The sequence below is a fragment of the Phyllostomus discolor genome, chromosome 12 (genome assembly GCF_004126475.2).
Source record: "Phyllostomus discolor isolate MPI-MPIP mPhyDis1 chromosome 12, mPhyDis1.pri.v3, whole genome shotgun sequence".
In the NCBI taxonomy this organism is placed as follows: Eukaryota; Metazoa; Chordata; class Mammalia; order Chiroptera; family Phyllostomidae; genus Phyllostomus; species Phyllostomus discolor.
The window spans coordinates 41172834-41189103 of NC_040914.2; positions in this window are offsets into that span (position 1 = coordinate 41172834).

A 16270-nucleotide genomic window follows, 5' to 3' on the forward strand; every position below is an offset into this window, starting at 1 on the left:
TTAGCAGAGGCTGTCTCAGCTTTAAAAGTCTGTAATTCACTTAGTCCATTGTCAAAGTTCTCCTATGTTCCCCATTCCCTGGGTAGTGATTCACCAATTCATGCACTGATTTATTCTTTTACTCATTCATTCCAAAATAAATGTATTAAATGCTACCAGGTGCTAAGCGCTGGCTTTTAGTGCTGGCACATTGTGGGAGAGCAGAAAGACAATGTGCTCATGAGACTCACTTTCCACATCAGCTGCCCGCCGACTACAGCCTGTGGAGCGAACCTGCCCCGCGGCCCGTTTGTACCAGCGCAGTCTGAGTGGGGCACGGCCACCCCACCCAAGGTCCAGACTGTCTGCGGCTCCATGCCGGCAGAGCTGAGTGGCTGTAACAGAGACTGTATGGCCTGCACAGTCTATGGTACTCACCTGGACCTTTCAAGAAAAGTCTGCCACACATTGTTCTACCAGACGAGTGAGGCAGGCGCTAAGCAGATTAAAAAAAAAAAAAATCACACTCAATATGTAAGATCAGGAAGTTAGGAACCCTATAAGAATAAAGCAAGGTTGGAGGACTGAGACTTATGAGCCAGCTGGCACTGGGGAAACTGTCTCAAATAAGCTGATCAGAGAGCGGTTCCGTGAGGAGGTGGCATCAAGGTCAAGGGCAGAAGATGGGAGAAGGAGGAGGACGTAGGATTATGTGAGAGAGCAGAGAGCGTAAATGTCTTGAGGAACAGAGTTGGCTTATTTTATGCGTAAAGTCTAGTTTGCAAGCCTAGTTGGAATGGAGGGGGCCTATGGTGCAAGATGAAATAGGCGTAAGGTAATACACCCAAATTTTACCACGTTTTATGCGTTTTCTTTTTCTGACCTGGATAATGGTAGATTCCAGAGGACAGGAAGAGGCAAGAAAACAGTTCTTGAACAATCACTGCTTCCTTCCCACAGCTTCCTTCTACAGACCACGTCTTCTGCTGATCTTTAAATGAACTACGGAGGGGGGACAAGTCCAGGGAGGAGCACTTAAGTGAACAATCCTACCAGCAAGGCCATGACAAACTGACTCCCAAGTGGAAGGGGCCTCGCCCCGGCTCCTCTCCCGGGCACCAACATGACTTAGAATACGCGACCCTTTTTAGTGAGCCGTGGCAAGAAGCATGTGGGTTGGGGGGAGTCGCACAGACGCTCTTCAGGCTGACAAGCAGTTTACCTTCTGAGTCAGTTTTCTACTGTGGAAGAGGCAGCTGGTAACATCAGCCTCTGAGGACGGCTGTGAAGAACGAACAGCCAGTGCCGGGGGGGTGACCGGCAGGGTCCCCGGGCCCTCGTGGCCGTGACCTTCCCCCACACCCCTTCCCCGTCCTCACTGCCAGTGGCACAGCACAGCTTGTGTTGATTCACGAGCTGACCCTGGCTCCAGCCACCCCTTCGTCAGCCTGTCGAGCGTCCCCAGCGGCCACGCTGCCTGCCCTCGGTGTCAGGAGAGTGTTGACATGAGGGACAAGCAAGGCCCGGTCTCAATGGTACCCAGGGGCAGCCGATGGATCAGCCTTTGAGTACAAACATTTCACTTCTCCCTCCGGAGGGCTCTCTGCCTGAGCCTGCCCAGCCTGCTTTTGCCCAAGGCTAAAGTTGCTGACCAATTTGGGTACACTGGAAAAACCAGTCTTTTAACTAAAACAAGTAACTTATTTTCCATTATGCAGCCCTTGGTGGATCCTGGACCAACAGCAGCAGCAACACCAAGGAGCTTGTTGGAAATGCAGACTCTCGGGTCACAGCCCAGACCCACTGAGCCAGACTCTTCACGTTAACAAGATCCTCACGCGATCGAGGTGCACGTTCAAGTCTGAAGACCGCTGGGAGAGACTGGGCTCCTCAATCTGGCTTTTACGCAGGCATCTCAACCCCATCCCCAGGAGTGCTCCACCTGACCTGGGGTGTCCTGAAAGCTTCACCGATGGCCCTCATGTGCAGCCAGGGCCGAGAGCTGCTGCTGTACAAACTGTCCGTCTAGGTCGACGTCCACTTAAGCCTCAGCTGTGTTAACAGTCAGGCCACAAATCACACAGCGAATGCCCACACGGCCTCCGAATGCCCGGTGCACATTCATCATTCTGCCCCCCACTGCCCTGCCCTGGGCAGGAGAATGAGGATGTACGTTCACTCTCATAAGGACCTGCAAAGTGACCACGGCAGACAGTTTCAGAATTCCTGAAACTGCCAATCCAAGGAATCTACCCAAATCAAACTCTAAAACAGTAATAATAATCATGATTTAATTAACTTTTTTTAAAAACCTGTCCAACAAAATTTGTATTCACATTTCCACTGAGGGTGGAGATGCTGTACTTGACTCCAAGCAGAATGGCCATGTGACTTGCCAGGCAAGGCCTAAATAATTACATCTTCATGCTGTAATAATACAGAACCACCAAATTACAGAAATCAGAGGTGCAAAGAGGAACGCTGCTAATGAAACCCCATGTGCATCTGAGGTCTTCTCTCTAAGCACAGCAGAGCGCTTCAGAGGGCCTGCCCGGCGCCACTCTCCGGGGAAAAAGAGACGGGGCCAGCCCGAATCCCCAGGGAGCAGAAGGGGGCTGAGCTACAAGGCTGACCTGGCTCCTGCAGACCACGTGGTGCAAAGTCAGGAATGAAAACTCCCCAGGGGTGTCAAACTCACTTTCACTGGGGGGGCCATCAGCCTCCTGGTTGCCTCCAAAGGGCTGATGGTGACTGCAACTCCTTAACAGTGAAGGAGGAGTCACATTTATACAGTCCTAAAATTATTCCAGCCCTTTGAAGGCGACCGGGAGGCTGATGGGCCCCCCCCAGTGAAAATGAGTTTGACACCCCTGCTCTAGGCAATTACTCCTTCCACCTTGCCCCTGGGCTCCTCTGGTCCCACAACCCTCCTCCTGGTTTGACTCTTAACCCTTCCTTCTAACCCACAACGGCCTCTGGGGAAAAAGGTACTTGAGCTCTGAAAACCACTTCACAGTGTCCACTTAATTACTCTTTTATTGGATAAGCAGTCCACTGAAAAAGCTCACACCTTTTGATGAGGCTTTTCATCATCCTGGAGAGCTTAGAGACCCAAACACGCCCTACAGAAAGAAGCTGGGGCCATGCCAGCCTCTCTCCTACCCAAAACTTTGGCCACGCAACCCCACACAGTAGTTTCTATGCACCCCATTCGGTGGAAGAGCCGGAGAAGTGTTTCCAAAACAAAAGATGGAAACAACATCTTTCTGTAGATTTAACGCTACAGGCTTTGTGTTAACGGCTTCTGAGTACATCCCTTCTTCTAGCATTGCCCTGGCAGCATCTCTGTCCTTGTTGGTGGACCGCAGGGAACCTGGGACTTCCAGAGGTCCTCAAACTGTCCACCATCGCAGAGGCAAGTGGGAACCCCCTTGCCCGAGGACTGCACAGGCACCACGTGTTCCTGGCCCCCGAGCACAAGGACTTAAAAACCGTCTGTCTTCAAATGAGGCTGATCCACCCCCGGGCAGCTGAGCTGGCAGCCAGCGGAAGCCTTTCACAGCCCCGCCCTGCACCGCCCCATCGCTGCAGGCACTCTAGATGCACAGCGCTCCGTCCCGCCCTGAGGCCACTGCCCACTCCTTCCCATCTGGTGACTTTTCATCGCCTCTCACTCCCTGGGCTTCTTTCGTTTCCATCCTGGCACGCTCTCAGATGTGACGTGACGCACACCCACCCCTGGCCCTTCCCTCGCCCCGCTGCTCTGGGAAGCGTCAGTGCCCCGACCCTGTCAGCGTCGCCAGCCACTCCCTGCCCCGAGATGGAGGTTTGGACCTAAAAAAAGCAAAAAGGAGAAAAAACAATAATAAGGGCAGCCAAGCCCTCACCTGGAATAGGAATTTAACTCTTCCCTGCCATTTAAACGTCTTTGGAAAGATGAGTCACAAACTCAAGGAGCAGGTAACTTAAACGTGAGAAGTCACAGGGAAGTGGTAGCTCACCTCCCAGCGGGGCAGCCCTCACTCATCGCCAGCCAACTGTTGCCATGGGAAACGGGAATGTTCCCATAATGGAAGATCATGCAATTTTTTATTAGAGGTAAAAAAAAAAAATCAGAGTTTTTCATGTGAATTCTCACAATCTTTCACTGTTAGCAGCTAATGTGGAAAATCCGAAACACTACACTCGCCTGATCAGTTGTATCTGCACAACCTGCTCCGCTCCCCAGCTCTCCACCTGCAACCTGTGCCCCAGGGCTCACACTGACACTGCCCCCGAGGCCCTGGCTCTCAGGAGGACGCCTCTCGGTGAGGCCCCCCCAGGTACGTCTCCACCTCAAGCCAGCTGCACTCTGACTTGACATGGGGCCAGCAAATGTGGCCGTGGGCCACATCAGGCTGCGACCAAATGCAGCCTATGTCCTATTTTTATAAGTAAAGTTTTATTGGAACACGGCCATGCTCATTCACTTCCTTATTATTTGTGGCCGCTCCCCCTCAACAACAGCACAGTTGAGTAGTTGCCATGGAGACTAAGGTTTGCAAAGCCTAAAATATTTACTAGGTGCACCTCTACAGAAAGGGTTTGCTGACCCCTGCTCTGACATGGAGAAAGTTCCTAACAGGCCCCAGGGCCGCATGCTGCCATTCCCAGGGGAGGCCCCCTGGAGCTGTGTGATGTGGTGATAAAAACAAAGCCTGCTGCTTCTCTCCCCTCTTCTGGAGTTCTTCAGGAAATGAGGAAGAGGGGGGCCTACCACAGCGCTCCTCGCAGCAGAAATAACAGGGGTTCCGAAATCAGAAGACACCATTAGCGGCTCCAGGATGTGAGCAAGCCATTTACCTCTCCAGCTCCCAGAGGAGAGTCTTTAGGGATGGGAAGGAGTTCCTCGACCTTCAAGGCTGTCTTGAGGGTCAAGTTGGACTAGTACACAGAAGTGCTCAACACAATTCCTGGGACGTAGCAGCAGCTCAGTTACTAACATCAGTCATCCTTTACACTCACTTGGAGCACTGCGAGACGCAGGACTGGACCAAGAATCCCGATGCTGCTCACGACAACGAACCGTGGGAAGGTGCTGCGCAGGCACCCGGCTGATGGTGCTGATGGTGCTTCCAGCAGGCATCCTGGAGGGCCGGCCCACTCGCCCGCCCACGCCTGCGCTCCACCCAGCGCATCCCCCAGCGCATCCTGGCAAACGTGCCAGAGGCAGGAGTCTATTTTAAACACTTCAGATATTCACATTCTCTTTCATTCTCTCTCATGTTCCCATTCATTCTCTCATCCATTCCCTCTCATGAAAATTGGCCAAATTTGTAATTTCAAAAATGAGCCTTTGGCCATCCATCTTCCGCACTGTCACAGTCCAGGTACATGCTGGACATTTCCTGAAACTTAATTAACCAAAATGACGGAAAAGATAAGGTTGCCATCTGGGCCAGCGCTGAGTGGGAGCCGTGAAAGCTGGAGAGATAATCACAGATGAGACGATAAATCCGAGAAGCAGATGAATGAAGGTCACAATAAGGTCAGCCCCGCTGCCCAGAACCTCATTCTCAGCCTCACGCGAAACGGGGCCCACCCCTCGAGTGGCTGAGTCCCTGCCCCCCCACACCAGGACAGGCTGGCCTGAGTGTTTTCACTGCCCTGCCCTGCTGGTTCAAGGCAGGTGGCATTTCAATAGACCAAGAGGAAGAGGGTCTATACTAAGGATGGAAGTAGCAACAACGAAGACATGGGTGTCCGTGGGTGCCCATGGGTGCTGGCTGTTTGCCCTCCAGCCTCTTCTCCCTGCTCAGATGAGCATCTGCAGAGCTCAGAAACGTCAGCCGGCTGCGCGGGAGGAGCAGAGCAGGAGGGACCTGCTTGCTCTTGTATTCGGCACACAGGTCGAGGGGCCCACTCTGGGCCAGGGTGTCAAATGCTGGGGCTTCAGAGAGAGGAGACAACTCTCCCCAGGAGCTTGCCCCCAGCTCCTGTGGGCAACCGTGTCACCGGGGAGCCCGAGGCAGAGGGTGTCCAGAGGGGATGAGGGGACGCTGACAGAGCTATACAGGGCTGGAGACAGCTCTCTAGTCCTGGGGCCACGGCCTCCAGCAGCCGCTTCACCGAGAGCTGCCTGAGGGGGGGGGGGGGGGGAGGCCTTTCCTGTTGCTGCTGGAACAGCCTGGAACGGCCTGCCCTGCCCACCTCCTCAGGTCTTGCGCGTTTAAGGGGGCATCACGGCCAGAAACAGCCTCCTTCGCTGACCATGTTCAGAGCCTGGATACCTCACCCAGGTCAGTGGTTCCTGGACCAGCAGCATCAGCATCGCCTGGGAATGTGGGAATGACGGAAATGCTGGGGGGCTCCCTCCAGACCTGCCGAACCACAGGCTCTGGGGCGGGGACCAGCAACCTGGGCTTTAACACCCCTGCCCCCCCCCACCCGGGAATTCTGGTACATGCTCGAGTTCAGGAAAGAGTTCCAGGGAGATGGTGGGCTCCACGGGGCCCTGAGAGTCCAGAGATGTGGGTCAAGGGCGCTAACCACCTCCAGTTCTGCCTGTGGTGACGCCTACATCTTTCAGCTCTCGTGCGGAAGCCCAGACACCATGTCCTCAGCAGTGAACGGGGGCCTTTGATCAGGCACAACGTCTGGGTTTTCTCAGACGTGCTGGACAGCTTTTGTGTTTGTGCACACGAGCGTACGATGCACCCGTTCGGGCGGGGTGAGGGCGAACGGAGGCTGGCAGAGGCGACAGGAAAGGATCCCTCTCCCCACAGACAACACTCCACCCAGTTCACAGACAAGTCACAGGCTGCAGTGCCTGAGGACCACGGCGATGAGCCATCCGTGAGTCAGAACTGCCAAACGTGTGACATCTAGCCATCTGTGAGTCTGTGTATTTGTCTGGAGCCCTCGTTATCCTCCTGTGCATGGCACAGGGTGGGGATGAGCGTGCTCCGAGGGCAAATCTGAGACTGAGTTACAGCCATACAGCAGTCAGCCTCACCCCCTCGCCCACCCCCAGCCTGGTACAGCTGTCTAGCCAGGCCAGCTTGCCACGGCTCCCACCCAAACAGCACTGATCTAACCACACAGCCCAGGAAAGTGCCATGTGGGACGGGCTGTGGGGGGCTCCTCCCCCGTCTGGGCAGTACAGTGAGAGCCGCACTTGCTGAGGCTTCACCGAGAAAGCACAGGCCAAATCCTGACCATTAGGTTCTGTTATACAGAACAGGGCCACTGGTTTCCTTGGAGGGAGCTCGGAGGTGGGGAGGGGCATAAAAGAGACTGTGACGAAACAGCATCCTGCCTGCCTTTTGGCAGCTTACAGGGAGGGCAGCAGGCCGAGTGAGCGGCCTGCCATGACAAGAGGTCACTAACAGGGCCAGTGCTCGGTGCCGTGTGTCCAGGAGCCCGCAGGAGCCTGCTGGCCACCGGGGTGGCAGTGCTGATGCCCTGGCAGAGACAGCATGCACTTGGGAGGGAGGGATTTGATGGCTATGGTAACAGTGACGACAGCACCTGACACGGTGCACTGCATCGTGTCTGCTACAGGCTTCGTGAGCACTATTAGCTCGTGTGATCTCCCCAGGAGCCCCGGAGAGGAGACTTTTAGATCTGTTTTACAGACGGCAAACGAAGGCTCGCTGAGCTGGGATAACCCACCTAGCGCTGTGCCTCGAGCTCGCACAGCCCCTGACACAGACACTCTGCAGTGCGCGGCGACTGAGCAGGTGGAGGCAGGAACACGCTCCCTCCGACAATGAGCATCTACTCCAAGCCCAGCGCCGGTCTGGGCAAATCATCTCCCTTCTGTGTTCTTCTGCCCACGGCACTTCCCATTTTCTCTGTCAGGAAGGGCTATTCTGTGGAACAGAGGGCAGAAAATGGCTGTCCCTGCATATCTTGTGCCTTCCTGTAACAGCTTCACCCTTAAAAGTAACATCAAAGGAGGCCCCAGGAGATGATCCCAGGTCAAAGAGCCAAACAGATCAAAAAATCGAGGTCTTGACCAAGTAGTCTTGAGGAAAGAGAGAGCAGTAGAGAGAGACACCAGGCCCGGAGGTGAGGCTCCAGGGGGGTGAAAGGAGTTGGAAGGCAGAAATGTCACCCAGGGAGAGGCAGGGGCCCCAGATGAGAGTTTAGTCTAGGAACCTCAGCATCAGAGTCCCCGTGACTGGCTGGCAGTCAGGATGAGGAACCACCGGCTCCGTCTACTCTCAAGCCCGAGGAGCACAGCTCCACCCTCAGGCCCTGGCTGCACAAGCTGTGGGGCTCTCTCCACCTGGTCTCCCGGTCCAGGGACGCCCTCCCCTCCCTACACAGCTCATGCTTGAAGTCCGAGCACTCACTTCCCCAGAAATTAGGGATGCTTTGTTCTTGTCATCCTTATGTGCAACCAGGCAAAAAAGATCATTCAGCAAGTGCCCCACCCTGGAAACAAGGGGTGGTTTTGTAACGTGGTATGGGGCCCGTCCAGCCGTGTTCCTCCGAGCCGCGTGACCCCTCTCCAGGGCTCACCTCGGGCACCCGTCTGCACCGCGAGGCTCAGTTTACAAGAGGCACCGCCAAGGTGGCGTCCACGCCAACGCCAAGCCTCCGGATGGAGCCCAGGAGGAAAACAGCCGTGCGAGGAGCCAGGAGTTCCTGTCACAAACGTCCAACTACCAGATGTTTGGAACTTTCTAGTTGGATTGGCTAGAAGACTGCTGATGTCATGCAGATGTGTGCATGAGGTCTAGCTTGTCTGAGTTACCAAGTGGGGACACGTGTGTTCGTACATACACTCAGAGCCTCCCGGACGGACACGCACACACACTCCGAGTGAAGGCAAGTGTTCCAGAAGATGCCTGGTTTATCCAAGACATACCAAGTCGTAACCCTCGGCAGAGCAAATACCTCTGAAGAGATAAGGACAGCGGTGTTGAGTGTCACCAGAACGCAAGCATCGCCCCAGGTCTGGAAAAGCTCGTCTCATCTCCCCCATATTTGGCACCCTGCTTTGCAATGTGGAGAAGGCTCCCTTCCAGCAGCGCTGGCTCAGTACTGGTGCTGTGTGGAAACGTTAAAAGAAATGGAACTGAAAGCAAGTGCAATTTCGGAAGCTGGGGCCTAAAGCACAATATGGCATTTGTGGCGAGGCTGGGCTTCAGCTCCCGAATTAGCTGTGCCTGCTGAGTATTAACCTAATACAGAGACAGAGGCCAAGGGTCTGCAAATGGCTTGAGAGAGAAATGTGTGGGGGGTGAGTGTGGCAAGTTTGAAAAACATGCTCTTCTTTGTCCTAAACTGGGAGTAAAAGTTAGCGTTTAAAAGGCAGAACCAAGCGTTCTCTACCTTCCAAACAAAGTGAGTGTGTGACTTGGCTCTTGCAGAAGGAAGAAAGAACAAAGAGGAAAGGGCAAGACTAAAAAGCTGAGAGAGAAAACTCATTTTCTACATTTGTCTTTAACGAGAGAAAATGGAGAAAAGAAATGGGAGCAATTAGGAAGTAATGAAATCCTTACCCAAACTGCTATTGTCAAAAGCCAGATCAGAGGAAGCGCAGGGAATGCAAACACACACACAAATCAGCAGATTCTGATGAGCATGCAGGACCCCGGCTCCGACCCATGAACAGTGATCGGAGTCACCAAGGATCGAAGGCCCACGGAGAGGGGGGAGCTGGTCGGAGGCGGGGCGGTGGTGGAGAATCAGGGTGGGAAGGACCCACCGAAATGCCGAAGGGGCCTTTGCTGAGACCACCTGCCTCGCGGCCATATGCCAGTTTTATGCCATCATTTGGGGCCAAGAGAATTCAGCCTATAGTGGATAGGAAAATGATACAAATATACATTGGCATGGGAACTTTAACAATTCATTGCATATATATATATTACATATATATAAAATATATATACACACACACACATATATATATACGCCAACTATGTGCCTTTTGGGGATTTTAAAAAAATAGGCCACTGAGGCTTTGGTTTGGAACTTTACAGGTGACTGCTGCAAGTTTACATGAGCGATATGACCTCCAAAGACCTGGGGACTCAGGAGAGAAATTTCCACCAGTGGAACGGAAACGACAGAAGCTAGTCTTGAGGGCACAGTCTCTCAGAACATACTGGTAGAACAGTGAGCTCGGATCAGGCCCCCATTCCCCAAGGGTGGAAGGCTTTATCACCATCACGATTCACGTAAGACATGTGGAAGGTCTGGCCAATGTCCAGAGACAGTGAAGCCCCTAAAAGCGGTTTCCAGGTTTCATGGGAATCCATAAAGGACTGCAAGGCCGGTCTGGGAATGCCGGGGCAGGCCCCCGGGGGGCTGGCTGCCAGCCCGTGGAAGCCTGTGTGGGGCACAGGGTGTGGCTGCAGTGGGACAGACGGGTCCGGGGCTCGCACTGACCTGAGCCGCCCGCCCAGCCTGCAGAGTCTCATCAGGGACACTCACCCACACAGAGGCTGTGGGAGCTGCGGGCAAACTCCATCTCTGATGAGCCCCCAGCTCCCCTCCGAGGCTCACTTCCCTGAGCCTCTCACCTGTAAAGGGGGGTCACTGACACCCACCCTGCAGGGGAGCTGGCAGCACTAGAGATAATACAGGGAAGGCTCTTAAGTGGCAATCCCAGAAACTCCATGTTTGGGGGACATGTGAAGGAGTTACGAGATCTTTACCCGAACTGCTACTGTCAAAAACTGGAGAAGGAAAAACCTCACTGGAGCTGTAAACCTGCCTGCGATGGAATTCAGTTTATCCCATCGCAAGGAACCCACCACCCCGTGGCCTGCAGGGGTGGCTCCCACACATCTGGACCCCTCCAGTGCTCCCGGGGAGCACCTTCCCAAGCCAACAGAGCCCCACTGCTCTCCGGGAGCGGGGCACCTGGCCAGACAACTGCACGGAGACCGGAGGTTGGACAGCTCTGAGGCAGGCCTGCCAGGGAGAGACATCAAGTATTCACGCTTTACTCCCTTATTCCTGATGCACGGAAACTTGCAGCAGCAAAGATCTAATTGCACCCTTCTTACTCTTGGAACTCTTATAGAACCATAAAATCAAAACACACTCACAAATCGGAGACAGCAATATTTAAATTAATACCACCAATTTAATGGGACAGATGGGTCTCTCCTGCCGACCCTGGATTGCAGCCCACAGTGCGCCCACGGCCCAGACGGCTGCGGGACCACCTGTTTCGAACCGAGCACGCTAATGCTGACGTGGACTCTGGGGTGACTCCGTTTTCCCACAACCTCTCTTCCTCTTTGGAAAATGCCGCACAGCCATCCCCGGTCAGGATGCAGTGACATCAACTGGCTAGAAAACATCTCTGATGCTTTAATCCACCTCAGCCCTTTCCGCACGCGCCCAAACAACGGGAATAACGCTAGCTGGTTCTGCTGGGACTCTGAGAACCAGCTGTAAAAGTAGCCATGGGAGACGGGGGCGGTATTTCCTCCAAAGGTGGTCTCGCCAAGACTCTAGAAAGTGTCTACGTTATATAACGTGGCCCAGGTATAAAGTCACCCATTTTAAGTACCATGACGGAGAGCGCACCGAGCGCCCAAGAATCACCCACACTGAGACTCCCAACCATCTGCCGAGAAACAGCACAGGTGACACGGCGAGGGAGGGCCGGGCCAGAGCAAGGGGCGCACCGTGTATTCACAGCAAACCACCTGCTGGGTGTGTACCTTTGTGCTTCTCATCTCAGCTTTCTGGTTCCAAGAAGGACCCTGAACGGTTGTGACAATAAAGCAAGGGTGACGAGGGACAGAATGGAGTGGACTAGGGCAGGGCCTATCAGAGCAGAAGAGATTAATTAGACGTTCTGGGCCCAGAAGGTATGAAGGCCAGATGGTCACTTAATTTATGTCAAAGCAAAGCACAACCACAGCTCCATGGAAAGAATACCTCGACTCTCCGCAGTGGGCAGTGGGCAAAACCAGGGCCAGGGAGGGGGCGAAGCAGCACACGATGTTTTGAATGACTGGGGCACACATGACTGATGAGTGCCATCACCCAGGCGTTCATTTCCTCATCCACCGCGCACAGCACATGCACACCCCGAACACTAGCCGGACATCCGACCGTAATACACAGGGCAGACCTGGCTGCTCTGCCCACGGCCTCACAGCCGATGTCCTGGCCATCGAGGTGGGAACAGAAACTATTTGCTCCCCGTCGCATCTGGAGCCTGCTGCTCAGACCCACCCTCGCACCGACTCCTTCTGGCAGACACGGCACGTCAGACGGCGGCTTTCCTCCTCCTCCCCCGGCAGGAATCTGAGGCGGGCACAGAACCCCTATCGACTTTCCGTCAGAGATGTCTGCCACGGGCTATTGCTTCATTAATAGTGCTGTGCTCTCATTAACCTCAAAAAAGTAAAAGCATATTTTAACAAAACATGGCCGTGACTTTACATGAAGATGTTCACTGGACCCAGGAGAACGCGACTTGCTGCAGCAGTCTCTCCCGCCACAAGTGCAGGAGGGACTAAGGGAATTCTTCCGGGTCCTGACGCCAGCCACGGACCAGGAGGCGGGTGGCGAAGGGGGTGGGGGTCAAGGGAACAGGAGCAGGCAAGCCGGGCCTGGGCTGACCTGGCTGTGCTCTGCTTCTCAAGGTCGAGGACAACAGTGCAAACCACAGGGGAAGCGGTGCTGACCTTCGAGGAACTGGTTAGGGTGGGCATGGGCAGAGATCAGGAGTCTCTGGACGCCGGTCATGGGGTGCCAGGTGTATCGTGAGGTCTCATCCGACCACCGAAAGGTGGAGTCCGGTCTACCAAGGAAGAGCGCTTTTGATATACCCAGCACCCGGCACGTCTGGCAGTGGCACGTGAAGAGGGACTAAAGGATGAATGGATGGAATCTAGGACTAACGGGCCACTGGGGGAACAGGGGGTGCCAGGCTCCACCTCCCCCCAGGGAGGGGGGCTCCCGAGAGCACACTCAGCTTTTATCGCTCATTTCTGTGATTGGCACACACAGTGGAGGGTAGCATTCCAAGAGGGTCCCCAAAGAGCCATACCCTGGGGCCATCTCCCCCACTGGAGGGCAGACATGCAGGTGGGACCTGCAGTGACCTCTGGACAAGAGGATATAGTCAAGGTAACAGGATAGTCCCTCCCACGACCAATTCTAGAAGACCCCCATCTGAGTGGAATGCAAGGAGAAAACCTCCTGTTGGCCTTAGGCAGCAGCTGCCAGGCTCTGGGCGGGACTCTGGAGGGGACCACGTGGTCTCCAGGAGCTGGGAGTGGCCCCCGCCAGCAGCCTGCAGGAAATGAGGGCTCAGCTCTCGGCCTAGCCCCAGTGGGGAATGTAGCCCCACCAGCACGACTGCTGCCCGGTGAGACCCCGAGCAGCTACGCGGTGCCTGGAATTTGAACCCATGAAACTGCCATTTTAAGGGCTAAATTGGCCATTTATAACGTGGCAATAGGTAACTAGTACATGCTATAGAAATGCATCCCAGTGCTCACTCACCAACTGTATGTTAAAGTAATCTAAATTTCTTGTGCCTCAGAGTCCTCATCTGCAACATGGGGAAGATGATAGAAGTTGTACCTGCCTCCTAGAGTTCTTAGAAGAATAAAGTAAGTAATGAAACCTAATTCTCTTTTTAACTAAATACAGGGCCACTATTATGGCCGTCCTCCTATTCCAAGATCAGGGCTCGACACCAGGGTAGTTTAGCCCAAGGGACAAAGGCCACACTGAGGATATGATACATGCAGAGAGGTCTGCCTCGCCTGATCAGATACCAGGTCTGGTCTCCTCTTCCAAACGCCGCCCTTCTGTCTGGCCCCTACCCCGACTTCAGATGCCGCATTCCTGCCTGCTCAGAGGCCCCGGCACACTGCCGCCCCTTGGGCTGCAGGGCTGCAGCTTGCCAACCAGAGGGTGAGCCCCTGGTGTAATTTAAAACCTTCCAGTAGTCATGTTTTATTTAAGCCCATATATCCAAAATATTACCTTTCAGCATGTAATCACGTTTTTCAAAGAATCTACACTATCTCTTTTTATACTAAGTCTTTCAGATTGGGTGTGCCTCTCACACTTGCAACACACCTGAACTCAGACCTGCAGCCTTGCGTGCGGTTGGCAGCCAGCGCGGGTCGCCGACAAGCCAGGGAACTGGAGGGAGTGCTCCGCCGCAGCACTAGTGTCTGCACCAGTACTGTTCCAAGTTCTGCACTGTGAAGGGGAGTGGGGATGAGGCTGCTGCGAGCCATGTGAGGGAGAGACGTCCCCAGACGGTTCTCGCTCTGTTCCAGGTCCTCACTGGAGAGGGAAACTGGCTCAGCCAGCAGAGCCCACAGTTAAAGTGTGGCCCTTCGTTCTCTGCTTGTTTGATGAGACGGGACTCACTGTCTCCTGCCCTGGAGTGCGTGGGGGCAGCCTGCTCATTAGCCCTGCCGGTCCACCAGCAGCACAGTGCCCCCTCCAGCCCTGCTCCCCAGCCCCGCTCCCGGTAGGCTGCACACCAATGTAGCAGACAGGCATGCTGTGTGCTCTCAGCGGCCTCCTCTGCCCCCTCCTCCTCGGGCTGGCCAACCACGGGGATCCTAAGCTGGACACCGTGCATGGGAACACGCTGGTCCTGCCAGGAACCCAGATGCCGGAAGGGACACCTTGTGGAACGCCATTTGAGTGAATATTAATTAGCACAGCAGCTAGTTCTGGACAATTGATTCTAAACTCCAGATGTTCCCATTTCAACTAAGAGTCATGTGGACAAAAAAAAAAAAAAAAAAAAGCTAATTGGTGAGCACGTTGCTCATGTTTAATGTCATGTAGTGAAGTAATACAGGACTGCTGAGCTGGTGGGGTTTCGCCTTGTTCCCCTGGACTTGCAAGAGTATTTTAACACTTGCTCATCCCCTCCCTCCTCTGCCTTTAGGGTATTTTTCTCTCTGTGCCCTTCAGATGCAACCCAGCTCTGCTGTTTCCCCAGCATAACAGAGGGACAAGGGGGAAACATGGTGAAACAAAAGGATATTACGTCTGTGTGCCTCAAGGTGAGGAGGACAACGTTTGGATCTTCGTTTGGACCATTTACGGGATTTTTCTGAAGTTTTCTGTAAGGAGCAGAGAGCAAAGCTCAGACCTACCCTTACAATTTCCATGGGTAAAATTTATTATCATATCTAGCATTTGACATTCTCTAAGGGCTTAGCAATCATTGTTATTGATTCAATCATGACAGCCAGCCCCAATTATTCACAGATGAGAAAAAAAGAGAAGGACAAGAAATGGTGTGCACAGGCCATCCCGAATCAGGCAACCTGGACAAAAGCCTCATGATGCAGGTTATGTAACTTTCTTCTGTTTCCAGTTGTAGTGCTATAAACATTGGCATGGCCACAACCCTGACCCAAAGAACGAAGGAGGAAAAATCCAGAAATATGGGTGGGTAACAAACTGAAATTTTGAGTTTTTACACGCATTAGCTTGGGGTCCAGCCATGCCGAATGAGCTAAGCCAAAAGTCCCGACAGGCTCAGGAGGAGTGGCCCACTGAGAAAACTCTGGTGGAAGGCCAGGACTAGTTGTAGGCGTAGATGAAGAACAAAGACGTCAGCATGGCTGACAGCTGAGCCGCTCATCAGAAAGTGCAGATACTCACGGAGGTGGCGGTGCAGAGGGAAGAACAGGGAAGGAGAAAGCAGTTTGTCCTGAGCCTGCCTGGGTGCCAAAGGACCACAGGCCTCGCACCAAGAAATCCAGAACAGAGGAGCTAACAGTGCAGTAGACAGAGACACCCAAAACCCTTGCATGAGACCCAGCTCTATCCCCAAGAAAGAGCCAATGGGGACAGCAGTGACATTCAGTGTCACAACTGGTTCAGCCAAGCTGGGTCAGACACAAGGACTAGGTCAATCCACGCTCCAGCAGCGGGGTCAGGCTGCGGGGTCGGGCTGCAGGGCACGTCTGTGAGGCTGGGGAGGGCAGGTGAGCCATGCTGACTCTGGGAGGAAACCAGACCCTTCCTCCCTGAGGATGAGAAGCCCAGCCCGCAGCCGGGACACAAGGGCAAGGGTGCTGCCTCAGGGAAGGGAAGCGGGGGATGGTGCTACCAAGCGTGGAGGAGCGACCCTTTCTGTGCCCTTGGCAGACCCTCTGTAATAAGATTACTGTGTAATCCTCGCTGCCTGTCCTAGGAGCGGCCTCATCAGAGGGCCAGGGAGGCATTTTACGTCTGGATCTACGGCATGTGTTACCTCCCAGCTGCTCTTTTAAATTTCATGGTCAGGGACGGGGATTTGTGGCTGACTGAAAAAACTGAAAACGCAAGGCCAGCC